General features: G+C 42.3%; 1 long non-coding RNA gene across 4 annotated transcripts; it reads right to left on the minus strand.

The window, feature by feature from the left end:
• Positions 1 to 1,958: 1,958 nt before the first annotated feature.
• Positions 1,959 to 24,293, minus strand: LOC118928800 (uncharacterized). 4 transcript variants are annotated; one of them, XR_008997058.1, is made up of 7 exons: positions 24,140 to 24,293; positions 15,834 to 15,967; positions 14,321 to 14,420; positions 6,786 to 12,973; positions 5,345 to 5,573; positions 4,805 to 4,962; positions 1,959 to 2,604 (listed from the first exon to the last, which is right to left on the minus strand). It is a non-coding gene; the product is annotated as an uncharacterized LOC118928800 (long non-coding RNA). The 4 variants fall into 4 exon arrangements; XR_008997059.1 differs by lacking the exon at positions 5,345 to 5,573 and having other exon boundaries at positions 12,852 to 12,973; XR_008997056.1 differs by having other exon boundaries at positions 5,345 to 12,973.
• Positions 24,294 to 24,333: the final 40 nt, after the last annotated feature.

Consider the following 24,333-nt stretch of genomic DNA (forward strand, 5'->3'; position numbering starts at 1 on the left):
GGCTGGTTCTAAGGAGCACAGATCATCTGTATTTAGCCAACGGCTAGTGGAAGGGCCAAGGCTAGCACTCCAGGCACCTCCCGAACCCCAGGCTTTCTGTTTTCTCTAACAGGCTGCATTCACTTTAGTTACAGCCTGCACCTTGAGAATAACCCCTTCCTCTGCACGGTGCATTACTGGGCCCAACACACTTAGGCTCCTGATCCCATTTCACTTATAAGAAAACTAGGCTCTGAAAGAGCCATTTTCAGTAGTTACCATTATTGAGCACCTGCCACAAACTTTATAAACATCACTAATGCTTAAGGCATACAAGGTAGGTGCTATCTATAGGAAAAGAAATAGGTCCAGGCAGGTTAAATGACATATTAGGGTATATATTAGAGGATATAGCTAGTATGTGGCAGAGTCATACTTTGAATTAGACACTGTAGCACCAAATTTCTGCTTTTTGTATAGTGCATCCTGCCAAAGGCACACGGCAAGTGAGTGATGGGGTTGTGAGCACAGGCTAGGATTTTGACATCTATTTCAGTATTCTGTCCATTATAATAGGCAGAATCTGGATATTCTGCAAAATAATTGATATGCCTGCAGGCACACTTGTATACACAAACACACCTTTGATGTATGACTTCATCCAAAGGACTACTGTATTTCCAAACTTTGGTTATTTTTGAAAATGCATACTTTTTATTTTAATGTCCTAACCTAAGCTTTGAATACATTTACTCTCATTAGAAGAATGGGGTGTCATTCTGAATTTCAGACCCTATGGGAGATACTGGATAAAGGCCTCATCCTGTTAAAAAGGATTGTTAACATTCTGGTCTTTGTTTCAAGGTGCAGGGGAGGCCCGCAGGCAGTCTGGGTTGTAGCACAGAATTGCCGCTTCAGCTTAACCCCCTGAGAATCCTGATTTATTACAGGGAAGGGAGAGCAGACATTTCAGACTTGCAAAACGTCTCCTCCTCGCAGTTCAGGCTAAATTCGTTCTAAATGTGTTCTGCTGATTTAGACATTTGGAGAGAGAGGAGGGACAGGTTATGCTGTCCTTACTGAATTCATGCCACGCTCCAGATAAGAAGCTGTGTTCCTCTCCCAAGTGGACAAGGTGTCTCTTCCTGGTTTTGCCTCTTGGCTGAATGCACTGCTAATCATGGAAAAAGCCTTAACCCAAGCTCTAAGGACCCACTCCTTGAAGCATCACTTCACTTGGCATTTCCCCTTGGATTCTTCGAAATGCCTATCCTTTGAGGCAAGTCGTCCAGCTCAGCAGTCTCCGAGCCTCATTCACACAGTGGGACTGCAGCTCTCAGACCTCCCACCCCTCCACTGAGCTCTGCTAAGGAAGGGAAGGTGACCTACCAAGCAACTTTGCACAGCCACATTAGCTGTTATTTATGTTCTTCTAGAAGATAAAAGAAATTGGCCCTTGTCTCTTTTTCTGGTGAGGAGGCTAATTCCTCCAGCTTAGAAAGAATGCCCAAGAGAATTTTTTGCCAGGCTAGAAGTGAGCCAAGTGGCTTGGATGCTGCCTTAGATAATCAGCAGAGGTCCTGGCTGAGCCCATGGCTGGAGGGGCCCTCAAGAGAGTCACACGCTTCTCTCTCTGGGTGAGCTGTGGCTCTGGGAATCTGGCAGTGCTGAGGATACCACAGGTCAGCTCAGGGAGAGAAGAAAGCGTCCTTGTGTCTGGTGGGATTCAGCATCAGCCCTTGTGACGCTGCCATTTCCAGTGGAATCTGCCTATGTAACGTGCTCAGGGGCCCAGCCTTACTGATCCTAACGAGAGGGTGAGGCCAGATGCTCTCTAGGGTGCCTGCCAGCTCCAATGTTCTGATGTACACGAAACACTCAGTGAGTGCGTAGTGTTGATCAGGGTTAATGAGTAATTTTCTTAAGAGCCTGAGAATGTCACACATTTAATTTTTAGCTTTTGAAATGACTCACTTAAATGACATAGGAACAATACTTTTATTCACTTAAGCACTTAAGGCACAAGAGCAAGTAAAGGGAAATGGAATTATTTTAAAGGGCTGTTCTGCCAGGCCTCTGCATCAGGAGGGCCAAGTGTGCAGTGAAGAGACGCTGTGTAGGGCAGGACAGACAGGAACATTGCCTGGAGGGCTTCATCTTGCTCAGGTTAGTTTCCAGTAAAGGGAAATGTCCCGAGGCTGCACAGGTGAGAACGTGACCTGCGAGGTGCTCTGCCGTCTTGGATTGTAACACCATAGCTTGACATCTGAGGCAGGTCCATAACCACTGATGGTGAGCCCAGAGTCTGACCTGGGGCCAACAAATGCCTCTAATGTGTCAGTTCTTTGGTTTCTGTTCCCTGGGGTGCTAGGCTTAAGGGTCCAGTCAACTAACAGGCTCCCAGTTGGAGAGACGCACCTCCTGACTCCAGGGCACTGAGAGATGTCAGCTCCCTCCTGCATTTAGGGGACATCCCGCTGGGTGCCAGCTCCAAAGGCCAACTGTGTGCTCATCAGGCTTCCCTCACCTGGGGGGGTGCTGGCCTGGAGCATGAGCTGTGTGCCTCCTCTGTGCCCTGGCGCTCAGCTCAGACAGCTCCAGGCCCAGACCTGGGCTCTGCTGAGTCTAGAAGGGAAAGTGTGACTGCTGTCCTAGGCACAGCCAGACCATCAGCGGGCTGCAGGGAAGGCACTGAACTCCACCCTGTACTGGAGTCCTCTCTCCAACCAGTACCACTTGAGTAACGTTCTCTCTCTCAGCCTCAGCTTCCCCTTCTGTAAAATGTAACTTCTATTCTATGAATATTAATGCCTGCTCCTTCCCAGATGCTGACTTAGGTATAGAGGCTACAGAGGGATCAATGGGGACAAGACAAACAGGGCCCCGCTCTCATGGAAACAAACCTCACACAGTCTTCTTTGATAACATATACCATCATTCCAAGAGATGATGTAAAATGCTCAGCATTCTTTGTGACCCTAGTGGGTGTTTACAACATGAGCTCTAATGAGGTTGTTCTCATTTCTTCCTCCATAGGTGGTAGAAATCTTTTCAAACATGCCCTTGCCCACCTCAGTCTTTCTCTCTGCCTCTAAGGCTCTTCCTTGCTCCCTTTGCAGCTGACTCCTGCTTGTCCAGTCCTCAGGTCACTGGTCACCTCCTCAGGGTAGCACCTTCCTGCCCAGTTCATGCTCAGGCTGCCGGCTGTATGTTCTGTGGCAACTGGCACTCTACTTGAGGTGCCCACCACTTGGGTGATTCTGTTTACAATCTGTGTTCCTGACTGGACTGCCAACCTGGTGTGGACAGCTTGCACATCTACCTAAAGTCTCGGCGCCTGGCGCTGAGATTCTCCCTAAACCTCTGGCTGGCTGACTGGCTGACACGTGAAGGGAATGTTCCCCTCTGAATGAGGAAAGTATTCTGGACTAGCAAAGGTGAACCTGGACCTTTGGTAACACAGGGGCCCTTTCTTTCTTCTTTTTCTCTCTCCTACTGTGAAGAGGAGGAACAGCCAGAAGATGGCTAAAAAAACAGGCCATGCCCTGGGCAGACCCACATGTCCCTGGAAGCAATCAGGTAGCCGAGTCACAGAGCAAAGGATGGCATGCTGGGTCTCCCGTTATTAACAAGCATTTGTCCATCACCACTCCGGGGTTACAACAGGGCAGTAGGAGTTTTCTTTGACAATATATACCACAGTCACACACCCTTTTCTATTTTTCTAGCCTTTTCTGCTCTGCCACAGCCAGGCAATAAGACTTAACAAGAAGAGGGGTTATCATTTGTAACTGTAGATGGAGGAAGCTTGGAAAAATGAAATCCAATGCCACATGATGAGATATGAAAGATGCCCCCGGCCTCAGTACTTTGAGAAAGAGACCTCAGTAAGCAGTCATTTATATGTGACTCATTGGAAATGTTAATGATCTTGCCCTTTTGTGCCTTGTGGGGTTTCACAAAGCAGCAATGCGACCTGACCCCAGTGGTTTTCTTTTGGCCAGAATCCAGACCCTCTGGGCAGTGCTGAACTTCCCACATGCATTCCTGCAGGCCCACCGCATGGAACCATATGGCAGTCCCCTGTTCCAGGCCTTTCCGAACCTCTGTGCTTTGCCCACGCTGTTCTCTCAATCAGAAGTCCCTTCCTTCATACAAACATGGAAGATTACCTATCTATCATTTATCTATTAATCAACTACTGTCAACTCTCCATTCATTCTTCAAGACTAAAATGAAATATAATTTTGTCTCTTAACATTATCTCAAGTTAGGTGCTCTTCTTCCTAACCCTGAGAACAATGCAGTGGGCTTATTTATAGATTTCCTCCTTACTGTATTGATGATGAAAACCAAATCTTGTCCATCTTTTTAATCCCCTTCAACTAGTATAGTATCTGGCACATTGTAGGTGCAGAATGAATGGAAGACAGAAATCCAGGCATTGGCAAACTGTGTCCCAGGGCCAGCGGGTCAACCAGAATGCCTAAGGGAAAGTGTATGTGCCATAAACTATGAGGGGGTATGAGTTTTGTGGACAGACTGTTAAAACATCAAAAAGTCATTGAAGGCTTGTGGACAAGGAAACTGCATGAGGAAGTAGATTTGGAACACTGAGTGTGTAATAGGTAGGAGGTTTAAAAAAAAAATGAAAATCTTATGCCCATTCTACAGATGAGAAAACTGAGGCTTGAAGAAGTTAAATGTTTTACCAAAACTCATACAGCTAGTAAGCAAAGAAATCTTGTTTAGAATTCAGATCTGATTTTAGAGTTTGAGTTCGTAGGACTTACCCAAAAAAATCAACCAAATCTATAAATATCACCTTGCACGTGGGTCCCTGTGGGTCCTCAGCGAATGTTCTTCCATCTGTGTTAGGTTTCACTCCCAGAATGCCACTAAGCCTACTTCAATTTCCTCTTCAGTAAAACAGTGAGCTAGGTGACTGTAAGGCCAGTTCTAGCTCTGAGATGCTCTGATGCTCTGCAAAATACAAATGGACAATATTTGTATTCTACAACCCAATACAACTACAAATTTCCCAACCTGGAAATCGGCTCAGTCAAAACCTGTGTACTTGTGGACTGGCCCTGAAAATTTTTTCATTGGTTGCAATCATAACTCCAAATACAGCAAAGACTCTAAAATATAATCATAGAGGTCTAATCATTCTTCCCATTTAATTGGGAATTTAACATACGCCCAGGCACAAAAGTGTAACTGCTGGACTCACAGAAAGTGTCTGTTTATCTGCGTAGTCAGACTTAAGTCACAGCAAAGTTCCCACCCGCTCTGCACGGCCTCAGGGCCTTCACTCTCCTTAGGATTGTGTGTCACAATGAAATGAAGTTGAACGTCCACCTACCCAAACCTGTAGCATCCCACCCCATCAGACACACACACGGTTCTCTGACTTCAGGCTGAATGTCCGGGTCGAGTGAATCAAAAATGTCTGTGTGGTTCAGAACGAACTCTGAAATGGGAAGTTCCCTCCCAGGTCACTGAGCTACATTCTGTTGTTGTTTTCATCGAACCTATGCAGTAACTCCTTTGATTTGGCTTTCATTTAGAACGATGTGTCCAATGCCATTTTTCTGAAACATTCAGAACAAGATAAAATCACATTCTGGTTAGCTACATAGAGTGGACTTTTGAGCATAAAGAAACATCTGTCCTCCATCTGCAGGGCCTAAAAAACAGCACTTTCAATAGAGGACATTGTAGGAAACAAGGCTTTTAAAGGGCAAGAAATCCATTTCTGACTCAAATCTCCATAAATATGTCCAACAGAATATTTCTATATTACATACTGTTTTCAAGGAGAACTTCAAAGGCTGCTAGAGGAAAGGGCTTAATAAGAACATAATTTTTAGATTCAGCCAGACCTGGTCCAAATACTTGTTCTGTTGTACTAACTGTGTGATCTTGGAAACTGACTTAACCCTGATAATTTTAGGTTTTCTGGGGGGTGTAAAATAGAATCATAGTGCCTACCGCAGGAAATAATGTTTTTACTGTGTCTACTGGCACACAGTAGAGCACTAAATAAACATCAGGTGCTGTCCGCGCTTTGTCATTGCCGTTGTTAATGATAGGGAAGAGCGGCTGGATTCCTGACGCAGCTGAACAAACACAGGATTGGGAATTAGAAGACCTGTATTTGCACACCAACAGCACCACTCACTAGTTGAGTGACCCTGGGGAAATCACCGAATCCTTCTCAACTAGGCTTCTTCGTCTGTAAAACAGGGAAAATAAAAATAGCTAACTCACTGATAAAGCCTTGAGGTGCAAATGAGGTGAGATATGGGTATTTACTTAGCCAGCCGAGAAACTCTGTGCACAGTGCATTATTTTGCTAGTATGGGCTGAGTGCATGTCTCCCTCCAAAATGCCCGTGCTGAAACCCTGACCCCCAGACCGGCAATAGGAGGCGGGGCCTTGGAAGGTAATGAGGTTAGGTAAGGTCATGAGGGTGGAGCCCCAAGAAAGGAATTAGAACCCTTGCAAAAAGAGGAAGAGTCTAGCTGGGATTCCCCTTCTCTCTCTGTGATGGCAAGAAGCTGGCCGTGTACAAGCTGGGGGGAGGGCCCTCACCAAGAACGGAATCAGCCAACACCTTGATCTTGGGCTTCCAGCCTCCAGAGCTGTAAGAAATAAATGTCTACTCTTTAAGCTGCCCAGTCTGTGGTATTTTGTTACAGTGGCCTGAACTGACTGAGGCAATACCAGCACAAAATTGGAGAACGTATCCAGTTTTTTGATTCCAGAATTTTTATTTACAAAAATCTTAGTTACATACTCACATCATTATAACTGATTTCCACTCAGCCACAGAAGTCAGCATTCTGGGGATGGGCGAAGACAGCACAGGGGTGGGCGACGGGAATGTCTGCTGTCCCCTGGTCTTGGACCTGACCTCTATGAACATGTAAAATGTGTCCTGGTCAAGAGTCCACATGTCTGAAGAGGTGCTGAGACAGAGAAAGGTTGTCCACTATGGTCTTTGCCTGTGGGATGTTGTTTTTGAGGTTATAATTGTTGTAATTGTCAGTTGTTCAGCTTTAATCTCCCACCCCTTCCTATAGCATTTAAAATAACTGGCAATTCAGCCACTCTCCACCCTCCTGGGCCCCTGATCCCCTTGGTCCTTCTCCTAGGGTGGAAATCATCCAGCTTGGGACTTTGACGTCAGCCAGACCTAAGTTTCAATCCTGCCTCCTCAACTTTGTAGCTCTGATACACTGGGCATGTCACATATCCTCTCTACACCTCAGTTTTCTCATCTGTGAAATGGAGGAGAATAATAACCATCTCCCAGAGTGGTTATTATTATATAAGAGCCATCTCTTAGAGTCCTATCTGACACCCAGTAAGTACTCATCAGCCTCACCTTCCTTCTCTACCCACTTCCGGCTCCTCACACCTGAGTACTGACACCCCTCTGGGGCCTCTGGTGAGACAATCACCAACAGAGTCAACAGCTAGTGTAAGCCTGTAGCAAGTGTCCCTGGAAAAACAGTAATCAGCACTCCTAAATGAAAACTCTTGCTCCATGTGTTTAGAAATGCTTAGGGCTTTGGAGTATCTCAGTAAAAACACTAGACCCCTATTGAGTATATTTTCTGACTGAGCATTGTGTGTGTGTGTGCGTAAGCTTGGGTATTCAGAGGATCTCTGGTAGATGCATAAACCCTGGTAACTCTATATTCCCTTTTCTCTGCATTTCTGTTTTTTCTTTTAATTTTGCATCAAGTGCATATTTTACTTATTCAAAAATTACTTTAAAAATATCAGTGATGTTTGAAATAAATTCTTGATTTAGATACTCTAGAAAGAATCCTCCAATGCTTTGTAGATTGGCATAGCCTCCAAAACTTTCTAATATATGAATAAGAGAAACTGTGGCTCTTCAACTGAAAACCACTGTCTATTAAATAGCGTACTAATAACCAGAAGAAGAGATTCTAATCCTATGGCCTCCTTGCCATGGAATATTTGTAACCTCTTTCCTCAAGATTTGTGAAGTAACTCTGTCATCGATAACAGTAGTAATGTTTACTGAGAGTTTACTGTGTGTCAAACACTGTTCTATGTCCATTTTACACATAGCTTAAGTTAATTTTCACAACTATCTTATGAGGTGAATCATTATTATTTCTATTTTACAGAAAAGTGAGCCTAGGAGAGTTCTCAGGAGCAAGTGACAGAGCTCATTCAAACCTGTTATAGGTTTATTATAAGGGGCATAGGTCTGTTATAAGGATTAAATAAATTAACATATTTAAACTTCTTAGAACAGTATTACTTGTAGTAATCCATTAAGAGCTAACATAAACATTCTGGAATCAGGGAGGAATTTGTAAGTAAGCAAATTAACTGACTCATCAAAAGTACGTAAAGTCACTTGAATAAACTTACAAAAGTAAGTTAAGGTCCCATTTATTCTGTGACTAAGAGCTCTCCATTTTTCAAAACAGTTTTCCTTTGTTTTTATTTCCTGTGTCATTTCCTAAGAACACCAATGCCAAGTTATTTGTGTCCCACCTCTCCATCATTTTTATGCTTTTTCATCACAGAGATTTTTAACACAAAATCAGAGAAAGGTAACATTTTCAAATGTTGCTATTAGGATGATCCCCCCAACACACACAAGCTGAAGTTTTGTTATTGGCTCTTTCCTTCCTGGTTTTTTTTGGGCTATGTTTCTACCTGTGGGAGATGAGAACAGGTGAAGCAGGAGACTTGCAGGGCAATCTGCCATTCTGAGTGGTTGGTGCAGAAAAGACAGTTTGAGCTCCTCTGCTTCCAGCGCATGCAGGAAGAGCAACTACCCAACTGCTTGCAAAGGAACAAGTAATAACTGAGCCTGACTGACAGATTATACACCACAGTCCCACAGTCAAATGTCAGGCTCACAAAAAATTAAAAGGAAGAAAGGAAAATACCTCCTTATTGCCACCAGAGCTATACTGTCCAATACGATAGCCACTAGTCACATACATCTGTTAAGTTCTTGAAATGGGATAGTTTGAATTGAGATGTTCTATAGATGTAAAATACAAGCTGGATTTCAAAGAATTAGCTAAAAACAGTGAAAGAGCTTGAAATTTTATGTTAATTACATGGTGAAAGAATAACACTTTGGCTATATTGAGTTAAGTAATTAAATTAAAATTAATTTTATTGTTTTAGTTTTTTAAATGTGGATTTTAGAAAGAAAATTACCTCTGTGGCTTGCATTAGGCCTATGTACTGGCAGCACTATCTATTGGTAACACTGCTCTAGATTAAAGGCTTAACTTTACCTTGACCTGACCCTTCTAAGTCTCCAGTACCTTAGAAACATTAATATATATAAAGGGACCAAACTCAAATTTAGAAATAAGTACACTTATTATATACCTAGTAAGAGTACAAAGATTAATAATATAGAAAGTGAACTAAGTTTCACTGAACCCTACTGTGCACCAGGCCCTGGGCAGCCTTGCAAGCCAGCTATAATTTCCACCACACAACTTAACTCCAGCTTCACAGCCTCCACTCTCTGGAGCTCAGAAAGATTCTTCAAACTGGTATGAGCATGAGTGTTCTCTTCCCAGGGTCTTCTCTACATTCTTCATCATAAATACCTTCTTTGCCATTCTAGACTCTGTGTGTGTCTTAGTCCGTTTTGGGTTGCTATTACAGAATACCATAGACTTGGGTGGCTTATTAGTTTCTTACAATTCTGGAGGCTGGGAAGTGCTAGATTGTGGCACCAGTATGGCTAGGTTCTGGTGAAGGCCCTCTTTTGGGTTGCAGGCTGCTGACTTCTTGCTGTATGCTCATGTGGTGGAAGGGGCAGGGAGATTAGGTATCTTTTATAAGGGCACTAATCCCATTTGTGAGGGCACCACACTCATGACCTAATCACCTCCCAAAGGCCCCACTTCCTGATACCATCACACTGGCATTAGAATTTCATGACATATGAATTTTCTGGGGACACAAACTTTCCGACCATGGCACTGTGTAACTTTCCCAGAAGGACCCAGTAAATGGGCAGATGGATAAGTGCTTCCTACACTGTATGGTCCAATCACAAGAACTTTGCTTACCTTTACATTTAGAAACCTTTGACATTCTATTAGATAACTAACTACAAAGAGAAAACAATAATAATAGTAATAATACTGTCCATGCAAGGAAAGCATGGAAACTGAGTAATTGACTTCTCAATCTTGGCTTCTCACCACATAGCAGAGATTACTCTTATTTTTCTTGAAGACAAAAGCAGTTCTTTTAGATTTATTTCATTTGATAAATCTTGTTTGATGAGTAGCATGTTTTCATTTTATCCATTCATATTTCTAACTGGTATCTCAAAAACTTTACATGTTCAAAACTGAATTCCAGATGTGCCTTCCATTCCCCACCCTCCATTCCCCATCTCAGAAAACAGACACCCCATTCTTCCTGGTAACCAGTCTAACAGCCTTAGAGGAATGCCCTCTTTCTTTTATACCCCACATCTAATCTGTCAGCCTGGCAGCTCAACTCTCAAAATAATGTGCTAGCTCTTAGCTAAAACTCAACCACTCCTCACCACCCAAGGCCAGTCCCCAGACCAAACTATCAGGACTCCCTTCGATTACTGTGTCTGTCCCACTTTGTCCCCCTCAGTCCACTCAGCACAGCAGTCAGAACAACCCCCACACAGCCTAGCTCATATCGCCTCTGCTCAAAACCCTCCACTATGACAGCGACCACAGGCAAATTCTCTTTGGCGGCTCCAAAGCCCCACGCTCATGGACTCTGGCCACCCTGGACTTCCTGCTCTTCCTCAAAAGCAGCAGGTAGCCTGCAACTTCAGGGCTTCTCCCCAAAATGTCTTCCTCCCCCTACATGGTGCTCTCACCTCTTCCAGGCCTTTCCTCCACCACCTCCTCTCCGGTGAGGACTTCCTTGGCCACTGTGTTTTAAATTACCTAAGTACTTGGGTAGGTAATTGTCCTACCCAAGTACTCCCTTCCCTGCTTTCCTTTTCTCCAAAACCCTAATCGTCAGCTAACATGATGCCTTCGACTCATTTATTTTTTATCCCCCCATGTAGAATCTAAACTCCTCAAGGTGGGGATCCTATTTTGTTCTCTGCTATCTTCCCAGTTCTTTGAACAGTGCTTGCCACAAAATAGATGTTCAATAAATATTTGTTAAATGATTGAAAGAAATTTTCAAATGGGGACACTGAGGCCCAGAGAAGTTCAGTTTTCGCCCACAGGACTAGTAAATGCCGGGGGCAGGATCAGAACTCAGCCAGCGCTCATTTCACTCTCTCAGTCTGGTTTAGGAGACAAGAGGGCCGCCATTCCACCAGGAGAGCTGGCTGGCAGGGCTGGGCCATGGGAGAAGCACACATCAAGGTTCAAATATAAATCCTGCTACAAGTACTGAGCTGAAACACAAACAACTCTTTTGGCAGCATTGTTGACAGTCTGAGATTAAGAAAAATAATTTGAAGGCATATGCTGAAGCTTTCCAGTTTTAAGACTGGCTGTAACTATTTTTCTTTCAGCTGTAGCTTTCTGGGATAATGAATGTACCATATGTCTGTACCTCCAGGTTCCCATACAAATTAGGAAACTAAAAATGCCAGATGATTGAAGCAGATTTCTGCTTGTTTCCATGGGAAATCAACTGCTGTGAAACCTTAGGAAATGGCAGGGAGAGTGTGTTCAGCTCAGGGAGCTCTCTGGAGAGTGGTACGCTCTGCCCAGGCTCCAGACCACAAGCTGTTCAAAACTTTGACAGGTGAGACACTGTCCTAGGCTGCCCACCTACTGGTGGCTAAGTCAGAGTGTGAAGGTCAGCACAACTTGTCCTGTTCTTCTGAGCATCCAGCACTGGGGGAGGCTGGCCACTGTCCTCCAAGCCCTCCAGCATCAAGTCTCTGACCAACTGTGCTAGGAACAGCACCTCACTGCTGACAGAGAGACACTTAGTAATGCAGGGACCCCAGCCTCATCCTCAGTGAGGCTTCAGCACATTCTGAGTCCTCCAGCAAGTTTTCTGGGGGACAGAGAGGTATACCACCAAGGATTTTTCTGGAAGAGTCACCGCTTGCTACTTACAACTAGATGGAGTTAATTCAGGGGAGTCAGGTGGGTGGAGGGGAGGCATTCTGTAGACACAGCCAAGTATGCCCTGGCTGGCTGGGTCAAGAATGTCTCTGGAAGGCAGTGATGGTTTCTTGCTCCTGCCTGCCCCTGAATTAGCACCAATTTGCCTAAAAGAGAGAATGCTGAGAGAAAAGCCTGCAAAAAATATTTCAATACTGTCTTGCCAGTGGCTGCCTCTGACTTACGTAGGGAAAACTGATTCAGACTCTAGACTAATTTGAGAGGGAAAAGAAAACCTTTCTCTGCTTTCCTAACTCAGAGTGTGACTTGGGCATGCCAGGGTAAGGCCCAAAGCTGGAAGCACAGGGTGAATATGGAGCTTAAATTTGGATTCAGACAGCCCTGGATCTAATGCTCATCCTCTAACCTACCAGCGATGAAACCTCAGGGAACCCGGAGCCATTGTTTGCGGGTCTGTACAGAGGCCATGCTGATACCTCTTCCTCCTCGGGGAGGTCATAAGGCTGAAATAAGCTAATTTAAGTACAAGCACTCCACCAAGTCCTTCACAGAGCCTTGGGGCTTCTTTTATCTTTCCCCCTGTTGCTAGGTTTTACTGCCAAAATTGGAAGCACACAGCTTGGTGTGGAAGGAACAGACGCTGCCCTTCCTCCTGCCATAGCCGCGAGCACTTGTAGCTTGATTCTCCTCAGAATTGCTACTGAGGGTGTAGATGGTGCAGAGGATTCCAAATCTTCACACAGAACATACCCATTTACTCGTAACTCTCTAGCCAGGCTTTCCCATCTTGCCTAGGTGGAATGTTTCTCAGAGAAACTAAGTGGAGAGGAACACTTCATTGTCTTCTGCCAAAATAAATCACTGGTAGGATCCTGTGGAATTAAGACCATAAATCACAATGCATTCCAGATGCTCTGTCCCAGGCTAGTCAAAACATTTTGACTCCTCTTGTCTTCAAATGACTTACAGGCATGATTCCTTAGCATGAGGCCATCCTAACAGACTCTATGTAAGCCAGATGAGAGGAAGCAGTATTACCATTTTGTGGTCCTGGGGAGGCTTTTAGTAAATCAACCTTTCCATTATAGCTGTGATATACATTATGCTCTAGTGACCTGATCTATTTCTGTAGGTTCCAATAATAGCTACTTAATACTGTCTCTATTCTGAACTCAAGAAAGTACTACACTTACTATTACAGTTTTCTTTTAAGGATGTAACTCAAGAAGAGCCAAATGAAGAGATGCTTAGGGCAAAGTCTAGTGGAAAGCAGAGCTCCTGTGCCCACTCCCCATGGAGTGAGGGCTAGTCACCTTCCAGGTACATCTGTGTGTTCGCCAGCGGGGAAGCTTCACTGAGCCCTGGTGTCAGAATTTTTGTTGGGGGTCTCATTACATAGACATGATTGATCTCAGTCTCCAGCACCCCCGTCCCCCCTTCCAGGGCAGGCTGGCCTAAAGTTCCAGCCCTCTAATCATGTGGTTGGTCTTTCTGATGTCCAGGCCCCATCCTGAAGCTATACAGAGGCCCACGGGAGTCATCTCACTACCTTAACAAAGACACTTCTGTCACTCAGGAAATTCCATGGGTTTTAGGAGCTCCTGACCAAGAACCAAGGACAAAGATCAAATATATTCTTTATATATTTATATTCTTTAGTACACTGTGATCTCCTATTATTATTTACAGACCATCAGGGCTTTGAGTCTAAGCTTTTCCCTTTGGCAATGGGGAGTCACTTAAAGCAAGCAGAAATGATCATTTATTGAGCAGCTGCTATGTATTCTATTCTATCCTACTGTTCACTGAGCAGCCAGCCATTCATAATATACATGCTGAGAGCAGTACATTTGGAAGGTAACCTAGGCAACCACATGGAGAGTAGTCTGGATGCAGCTAAGACATGAAAAGACTGGGAAGGAGGCAGTGACCACCGCATAGCCAGGAAGTGGTGAGAGCTGACCTGCGGGAGCAGAAGTGGAAATGGAAATGGGGGGAAAGGGAAGGATTTGAGAGGGATTTTGAAGGAAGATTTCAACTTATCATTTAAAGCTTTATCTCCATCACAAACTACTACACTATGAGTAGAGAAGTTAAAACTACCTGAAGGGCTAAACTGCTTTCTAAAGAAATCCAAGTCATATTGATAAAGTGGCTCTTTTGTGATTAATTTGTGTTCTAAACAGTAAAAATTTAATAGAAAGATCTTAGTATTTTACCTCTTGAACAAACTTTGGGGCCCTTGCCCTGATCTTTAATGTCGTATTTCCATTGGTTCTTCGGACAAAACGTTGACTCCTCTTGTCTTCAAATGCCGACCTGTTTCAGTTTTTAAATGAAAATGATCAGTTTTTACTTTTCAAATAGCCTTTTGAATTTTGTTCACTTTTGAGTACAAGGCCTTCTTCCCCTTGAAGATCACAAATTCATGAAGAGGCTGGAAGATATAGGGATATACTCTTGTATAAATCCTGTATGAAAAAGAACCTGTAACGTTGATGTTTAAAACTGGCTGTTTCTTGCTAAATGCAGATTTCAGTAAACAATAAAATATATTTCCAATTTTTCAGTGTATGCTCTTTTTTTCCATAATAGAGACACTGAACTAGGACACTGAATCATTGAATTTTTTTTCAATATCACAAGTTTGAAAGTTCTGGGGGGAGAGAAACGATTATTTTAGTGTATCATGGGCGATACATTAAATTGAAATAGACAAAAAATAGTAAATATATATATATATATAGTTCATTCATGCAATAAGCACTCATTACATTTACTTTTTAAAATCATTATTACATATCAAACTATAAGACGTTGACTTTTAAGAAAATTGGCAACCAGTAACTCTTCATGTTTGTCACACACAAAAAAATTGAAGAGCCTTCCTTTGACATCATATCAAAATAATTAAGTCAAGAAATAATTTTTGAGCCTCCAGTGTGTGTGCAACAAGAAAAAAATGTAAAGTGTCAAAAAAGAGAAGACATCATTAGTTGTTGAATATTAACCAAGAGTTACACGTATTCCATGTTTGCAATGTGGCAGGCATAGTTCGAAGACACGTGTATCAAATCACCTAGTCCTCACAAGCACACTAAAAAGTGGGCACTATAATCCCTATTATCTCTGGAGAAACTGAGACTCAGAGAGGTTAAGCAACTTATACAAGTTCTCACAGCTATGGAAGATTAAAAGATGACTAGTTATCAGAAGAGTTTTTAGGAAAGAAAGTGTTAGAAAATTTCATGTAGATAGGCTTTGAAAAGGACATTTAAAGACATGGAATTTGGAGGAGAGCAGGGAGGTGAGAAAAAGGAAGTGAGAAATTAGGAGGCAAAGAAGTCAAATTCAAGGAGGTGGTAGAGAGCTGTAAAGCCACCGGAGGCATGTACAAATGTGATTAGAAAGTCCCCTCAGAGTAAACAACTACAACATTTAGGAAGACGATTTTGCCAAAAAATGTTGGGTACACAGGAAATTCAGTCATCATATAAATTATTCTTAAAACATGCAATGCAGGTTAAAATCCAGATAGATCCAAATCCTTTTAGTTAAGGAATTACAAGACTTCCGTGCAATTACTTGAGGTCTCCCAAAGATCCGGAGATGGATTCATACTTGCTTTTCTTAAACTTCTAGATTCATTCTAGATTTGAGAGGCACAAAAGTAGAAAGTTCCACTCAACTCTTGGTTAGGCAAGGTCTTGACAAGAAAAGACAGATACCCACCAATCTCCTCAGAAGTTGTTTGGCAAAGACCGTGCTGAGTCCCTCACTTTCTTGTGAAATGCTGCAGAAGGGTATCTCGCTCTTGGCATCTGTCCGTTTGTCTTCAGTGGTTGACACACGGAACAGATCTGAGACTGCAAAGAGTTTCACGTGAAACCTTCCAGTCTCTAGTTTCCAGTAATCATTTCAGCATTTCAGAGGCTGAGCAGCTTCTGAATGTTATACATTCAGATTTATGATTCCCTCATCATTCTAAGAGTCATCCAAGATTTTTAAAAATCCTTTCCCCTTAAAGCACTCAGAAGCACCCCTCTCCCTTCCCTCACCCCATACTTCCTGGGGGACTGGATGGAATAGGCTGCCAGTCTAATTGGAGGAAAAGCATTGCGACATGACTGTTAGTCTAGATAGGGTCACAATTCACCCATTTGGGGACTGTGGCAATTGTGCGTGATCACTACTCCTGACCATGAAAAATTAAAGCTTGCCCAAGTAGAGAACTGGTAACGTTAAAAATGGTTTTGCTTTTTATTCCTCCTCTGGGTACAGACTTAAAGACAAACACTCAACATCTACTGTGTCTTTGTTTTAGATCATTAGAAAAATTTTGAAGGGCATCTTATGTTAGGGATTTGAGCTACATCAAAGCCTTATGTGGAAGATTTCAAGGTGTCTTAAATGGAGTGTCTCCCTCCTGAAAGTTGGTCTACACAATATCTCCCTCCTCTCAAGAGGTGCTGATGATGGATACAATTCACCTTTGATGGTCCTGAGATATATTCTGTATTAAGAAATGAAGAACAAAATATTACATCTAGAAGATAATAATCTAGAGATAATACTCCAAAAAAGTAACAACATTGATATTTATTTCTCTGAAGTATTCAGGAAAAATTCACATTTTACTTAGTCTAAAAACAGTCTGATGTTACAAGGCAGGAAGGGAGTTGTAAGAATGTATGCTTCAGAGTCAAGCTGCCTGGATTTCATCCGTGGCCCTGCCACTTATTAGCAGCATTACCTTGGACAAGTGACATGACATATTTTTGCCTCAGCCTCCCACCTGTGGAATGAGGACAGTGATAAGACCTGTTTTGTAGTGTTGCTACATGGATAGAATGAAATAACACATGTAAAATGTCTTAAATTGTGCCTGGCACAAAGTACTCAACAAAGCTTAATTTGCTCGTCCATCTGTGGCATTCAAACCACTGTTATCAAGTTATCAGATTACTTCTTAAAATTTCCAGACCAAATTATTCCCAAACCAAGTATTGTGTTATTATGAAGTCCCTGAAAACCTTTCAGTCAGAAAGTGTTTGTTTCAGAGCAATGGATGAGAAGCATTGTTACAGAAAAAATAATTTTGAATTCTGGTTTGGCCAATGAAATCAACAGTTTATATGAAATGACATCAAATCAGATGTAAATAGACTGCTGTCTGGGGCATTTTACAAGCTGAAGAATATTGGGGGCATTCAAGAAATCTGGATGTTTTCAGTCTCCTACATAAGGCCACCGTTGTTTTCGTGTTGTGGTACAATAATTCTAGCTCTGGTCACATGAAGCAATTTATCTTATTTGAACTCTCGTCTCTTCCTTTTTTAGAGGCCATCAGTACAGTTAATTCAGAAGTATCCCCCTGCCCTGCCAACACACATATTCATTCTTTACTAGAAGATGATACTTCTATTTCATTGAGGATTTTAAAATTCCTTCTAAAAATCCAGAGAGAATATAAAATATTTTCTAATCATTTTAATGAAATGTTAGCAGACTGAACAGAATTCCTGTTGTCTTTCTTTGATTTTCTATAATCAGAATGTATCACTTGTAATAGCCCTCTACAGAATGTTCCTCAAGAACAAGGATGGACAGCTATAAATGTTACAACAGGCTTAGAGAAGCAGTCATAGAAGAGAACAGTCACAAGGACAGGGATGATTCAGTGAAGCAAAACACCTAAGGGTAGAAAGTGATTCTATCAATGTGCAATTCATAGGGGGGAAACTGGTTATTCTCAAGAACTGTGAAAGGTTGGAGACTTTATTCCTTGCAAGCTAAAATCTAGCCTGACACAATTTCTTGGATGCTAGTAGAAGACATGAAATTCCTGGGCCAGTGCTGAAAGAAAGTTTCAATACTCACAGCAATAGTAGTAGCCAGAGTATGAGCATTTTTGTGTCAGTTCCTGGGGCCTCCCCACAGTAATAGCAGGTTGTATTATGGAGAGGAAACCATGAGCTTAGGGAACATGCATCTTTTAGAGTAAGCATAGGCATGCCTGCCCTTTGCTTGGAGAGAAACATTATCTTCCTTACACCAAACAGTAGGTATGCTTACCGTCTGCTCCAACAGGCTTGAGATACTATCTCTATCTTCAAAGCCTGTATAGAAATATCCTTGAAAATTCAGTCTGGCAGAAAGGGCAGCCAGCACCTTGCTCACAAAATGTGCAGAAATACTAGAGACCCATGGAGAAGTGTCTCCCAATAGTCAATAATAAACTACTTTTTGCTATACCTTTAAGTGCTCGAAGGCATGTCTGTTTTATACCAGTTTCAACTACTTCTAAAAGGTTGTCAAAGAACTCAGATGTTAATAAAAGCATGTAAAGGCAAGGAAGTAGTCTTCATTTTAAAGGAATAAGGCTACATTATCAGTGAGAATGGGTGCTCATTGTGCTTTAAAGATGACCAACACTCTATTATGACTGATGTTTATCAGGAAAATAGCTACAGAAAACCTCTACCAAGAGACCTTACCTTGGTAGGCATTCATTAAATGAGTTAATAGGGCCTATAATTCTCTTCTCTTTCCAAAGAAAAAAAGAAACCTTAGGAAGGTTCTATAGTCTTTTACACTGAAGTAACAATTCAAATATTCTATTCTGAGAGGTTTTATATTTCTTGGAATGTTGATATAGATGTGCCGAAGGAAAGAGTTCCGTGGTCAAATGAAGTTACAGAAATGCTGGATTCAGCAGAGGTAAATGGATATTTTTAATGCAGGACTTCTCAGAGTCCTAAGCATATTCATATGCATTGTCAGTCTCCAAGAGGGATGTAGCATTCTCCACATGAATGTGACCATACCCCCTATTTCTTAGGATATTCAGAGGGTAGAGTTCTACAGAAAGCTGCTTGGGAATGCCTCAGTAGGAATGACTATCTCACTGGCAATGGGTGGTGGAAGACTAAGGTACTTTCAGAGGATGTTGTCTGACTGGTCTGCCCTGCTCCGGACTGGTTTCCCAGAGATAGCAGTGATGGATGCCTTCCTGCTTCCTTGATTAAATGTTGGTGATTATATCCAGTACTGACTGAAATCTAGGGAGGAGAAATATGTATCTTTTTTTTTAAGATTGACGTAAAAAGTTTTAGCACTGAACAAGACCTGAGAAATCACCTATTCCAACAGATTCATTTCAGAAAAGGAGACTCAGGGATCCGAATGTATTGAGAGACTTGTCCCAAGTCACAGAGTTAGTCAATGATAGAGCCATGCCTGGAATCTAGGTCTCATTAATCTCAGTTTATGATCTTTTTATTAATAGCAATAAAAGTGACCACTAATGATTATTATCACTGATACTGAGAAAGAAAACCAGGCTTTCTTGTATTTTTCCCAGAAAGGGAAACAACATAAGTCAATTTGGGAAATTAATAAGTGAACTCCAAAAAGGCTCAAGAAAATGCATCTTGTGTCAGTATGGGTGGAAACTTTGACAGCATCAGGGCATGGTTATAGCATTTTCTAAGTGTACAAAGCACCGTTGGTGATAATTATTCAAGGAGAGTCCTGTTTATGTAACAAGAGCATCTTCAATTTCACTCCCCTGATAAGGTTTCTTGAGCTATCAATCTTCATTCCTAAAAGAGCAGCTTCTTAGTCAAAGGAAAGAAGCGATTCCTTACTCTTGAAATTAGGTGCTATGTCAGGGTTGATGTCACTCGTATTTGAAGCAAGTCCATGTTAAACTGTGTGACCTGAGATGTTCTGTGGTACATGCTAAATGCATGATATATGGTGTTAAGGTAAAAGTAAATATTTTGAATCCTGGGAAATATGAGTTACCTTCCTTAGGTCTATCTTAAGTTTTTTAAATAAATATGAAAGTTCAAACCCCTGAAGGGTATATTATTATTTTTAGAATAATTCACTTCATGACTACAGCTAGTCATTTGTAGATTTAACTAATGAGTTATTACATATGAAGTCCTTAGATCAGTGGCTGTACATGTATAGTACATTGTAGCAAGCAAATATTATTTGGTAATGGAATTATAGTAGTGATATTTAGGTGCAAAAAATAAGTCACTGCTGAGAATGTCAAACTCACTTTTCACTTCATACATATGCAATGTGTGAAAGTTATTTAGTTATCTTTGACCCACAGGAACAACAATTACAAGGATGAGGTTCTCTGCCTGGTATATTTCATGTTGCCTAAACTCAGAACCACAAACACTTTATGATCTTTACTTAAGAGTTTGTTTTCAATCATAAGATGCTTTTCAATTAAAGAGTAAGCTGTAAAATCACCTCATGCAGGCACATTTAGGATGTAAATATGCTACTGGGAAAAGCACAAATGAATGCAATTTTAACAACTACTGAGAAAGTACATCATTAACCTTACTGAATACACTTTGATGGGTTCAGTTTAAAAATTAATATTCCTTTTCCATATGCTTGAACAGTGGTTAAGCATGAGAACTCTGAAATTAGACTTGCCTGGGTCCAAATCCCAATTCTTCTACTCATATGACCTTTGACTAGTTACTTGTTTATAACATGCCTCAGTTTCTCCTCTGTCAATAGGAGAAAACAAGACTGCCTGGACAGCTAGAGTCAATAAATGAGACAGCACATATAAAGCTAGTACTTAGCACATAATATATACCTAGTAAGTGCTTATTCATTATTTCCAGAAAATATCTCCCAAATCAATGGGACCGACCACTTCTATCTTCTATGTGTTTGGGGAGGGAGAGGTGGAGGGAAGTTAAAATACACAAGGCTGGCTTTAGAAGAATTTGAATCAAATTTTGTAGTATCCTATTTTTAGGTCCTCAGCACCACCACCCTCTCCTCTGGCACAAATTCAACTACCATTTTAGGGTCAAGACCACATTTGACCACATTACCTCTTGGGCAACTTGCTGCTCACAGGCATTTTCTAGGGTAGGTTTTATTCTCCTGGTCTTAACATTTTTAATTTTATAGAGTCAAGGATTTCAAAACTTGCTAAAGGTGAGTTTTATCTTGCAGCTTTTAATTCAGAAAGTGCTAATGGTTGCAACAGTGTTGACAGCTAAAACTGAAAAGAACAATGTTTTCTGTTAGGTCAGGACCTTCCCACAAAAGCTCAGAAATGATCTGGGTAGCAGATGTGTACAGGGTGGGTACAGAATGCTGGGTAAAACCCTGGTGGTTTGGGTTTAGAATTCAGATTTTACTTTCACTATTACAAGGCAGGATCAACTGACATCAAGTGCAAACAAAAAAGCATAGCAGGCTGGTCTTCAAGGACAAACCCAGCACTGAAAAATCATGCTTTAAGCAGACAGATAAACAGAAAACATAATTTTAGTATAAACTCTTTATGAGCTAAAGGGTTCAGGTTCTAGAGCTTGAAGTTTAATACAAATTATACTCAAAGTCAGAACTGATACAAGAAATGGGAACATTTTAAAACTCATTGTTTCAACATGTAATACCAGACTCTATACTAGGTGTTGACATAGGGGGGAAAATGCTGTAGTGAAGCAAAATGTGGAGATAAATGGCAGCACATCATGACAAGGGCTGCAGGGGCACAAAGGAGGGAGAATCACAGTTGTCTGGAGCCTGCAGAAGCATCACAGAGAAGAAGACTTGAAATATGCCTTCAAGGAGTGATACAGCCCAGCCTGCATTTTCTTGTAGCTAACAACAAAATGATACAATATAGTTACCACTTTAATATAATCCACTAGAAGAGTAGCAGATATTCTATGCGTCACTGGAATATTAAGAAGGTATTGGTGTTTCAACAGACTGCTGGGGAAACTGGGATTTAAAGGTTAAGAAGCTCAGGGTCACACAGTGAGTAGTGGACCCAGGATTTGAGCCCAGATCTGTATCCTTCCAAATCCTTTGCCATGGCCCGGCACCACCCAGAAAGATCTGCTTCTGCTCCCTGCTGCCAACCAGTACATGGTTAACTTGTAACTAAGTGGAGTCTAAGTGTGGGAACTCACCAGGAAAGGCCATCTAGGATGTCAAATGTTGGTCTAAAGAATTGGATATGATGTGAAGGTCAAGATGGTGACTGTGTACACAGTTCACCTCGCCCCCGTTTCCTCTCTGTTCCCTGAACTCCAACCACACTTAGTTTGAAATGGTTCATTCTGATGCATGTGCATGCCAGATTCCCTTTGCCATGATCTGTGAACAGCTTGAAGTCAGGGAATAAGCTGTATATTTTGAGACCCTTGGGGTCCAGCATTTATAGACATTGGCTGATTGATTACAGATTCACCTGGGGATTCACGTGAGATTGACAAATGTGGATGTTGATTTGAATTAGGCTGACTGAAGTCAGCTGACCAAACTGAAGGTTTACAAGCTCTAAAATAAGAAAAGGTTATCTAAGCAGTATACCACAGTGGTTTTCAGACATGCCCCTCAGATTTGAGAGTACACGCGAATCATCTGACTTCATTCAGAACTGTCCAGCTCACCCTATGAGAAAGCAGGCACAAAGTAGACTGAAGTATTGCACTTAGCTGGAGGTGGGAGGGAAGGCTCACCTTGTGGAGTGCATATCCCGTTTCCAAACCCTGCTGGGGTTCCTGCCCTTTGCTTTCAGGGTAATGAAGAATAGTATCTACATAACAGCTGCCACTTACTGAGCACTTGTAACACGCTAGGTGCTGTTCCTGCTGAAGCTCTAGAGTACTGCATTTGTAATGCTGATGATGGGCACAGAAATGAAAAGTAGCAGTAACTCCCTTACATTTACACAGGAAGAGTAGGGATTTATTCCTGGTTTCCGAGTCCAAAGTCTAGGGTTGAATGGTTCCTTGACAGTGGGTAATGAGGGAGCATTAAGGGATGCCTAAGCTTGGGGCCAGGGTGCCAATGGTACAAGAAGGATAGAGGTGTACTTGGAAAGCACTTGCAAAATAAGGCCTTCAATAGGTGTTTAGTGTCCTCAGTACTTGCCTCATTCAGCGTATAAATCCAGGTAAGGTGCTTAAGAGCTGGAGCTACAATACTTGGGAGCTTGAATGGTACTTTAATTTTTAAGCAAATTGCTCAAGTCAGTCTCTGCCTTTTCCCCAGGAACTTTTCCACCTGCTATCTCTGAGGAAGGCCCCACCCTAGATCTTTGTGTTGACCTAGGTTAAGGCTGGTGTTAGAGTCATCTCCCAAAGCCTGAGAGGGTTTAATGTTGTCTTCCCAGAGGGATACCCAAAAACAGTACTACAATTGGAAAAATTCTCCCAGCAAGCAAAGGATAAGCAGTTAAAAACCTAAGAAAACAACTTATGGAACAACTTCCTTTTCATTTTTGGTTTGGAAATAGTGTAAAAGTAGGTACCTGCTCTACTAAGTCTTGCTTTGTAAGAACAAACCAATTAATGAAAGATGATTGGTTATCTATTAAATGACCTATTCATATACATCATCTTTTCCTGACTGCCAGGACAGAGCAAGTTTAATTTTTGGTGCTCATAGAATAAGGCATCCCGTAAGACTTTACATTACTTAGTAATCTTGTCTGTACATTTTTTTCACTAGGCAGGTTTTGCATATAGATAACTGTCAGCTTTCAAGAAGGCAGAGCTCGCTTTTTTCTTCCTGAAATTGGGTAGGGGAATGTGGAGAAGAAAAGCATGACTCAGATTAACAAATAAGGGAGAACCCCGTCCCCATACTCTTTAAATAACTGGTGGTTTTGATGTGCATTATCAACTCCTTTATGCTCAGCACGAAATTGTAAGCGGAGCGTTCAATTTCAACGTCCGTGGAACCTGTGGCGGGTTGATGAGGGAGCAGGGCAGGAATATGGGGATTCCTGCCGGAGAGGAGACTCGGGAGCCTCACGGTCCAGGGAAACTGGTGTTTGCCTTGCTCCTTCCCGGTCTCTCAATGCGTCCCACCAACCCCTCCCACCCTCCAGGTTTTATGGGGTCTCTCAGTTCTTACGGGCTAAGGGAGTCACAGCGGAAGGATTATCTCTATCCTGACCCGAGTGCTCCAGCGGAGTTCCCAGAAGGGCTATTTATAGTGGAAGCTGCTCCCCTCTAACTTACCCCGGGGAGGAGCTGCGGCAGTGGAGCGGACGCTGAGCGCGGGGAAGCCTCGGGTTTCGGCGCGCGGGTTGGGATGGGGGGTCTTCGACGCCGCCGATTCCCTAGGCGGAGCCGCCAGGTGGGCGTTTCAGAGGCCGGAGCGGCCCTGCCGGCAAGCAGAGGATGAGTTTTCCCCGCGTCCCGTGAAAAGTCCC

Source organism: Manis pentadactyla, chromosome 4 (assembly GCF_030020395.1).
Source record: "Manis pentadactyla isolate mManPen7 chromosome 4, mManPen7.hap1, whole genome shotgun sequence".
Taxonomy (NCBI): Eukaryota; Metazoa; Chordata; class Mammalia; order Pholidota; family Manidae; genus Manis; species Manis pentadactyla.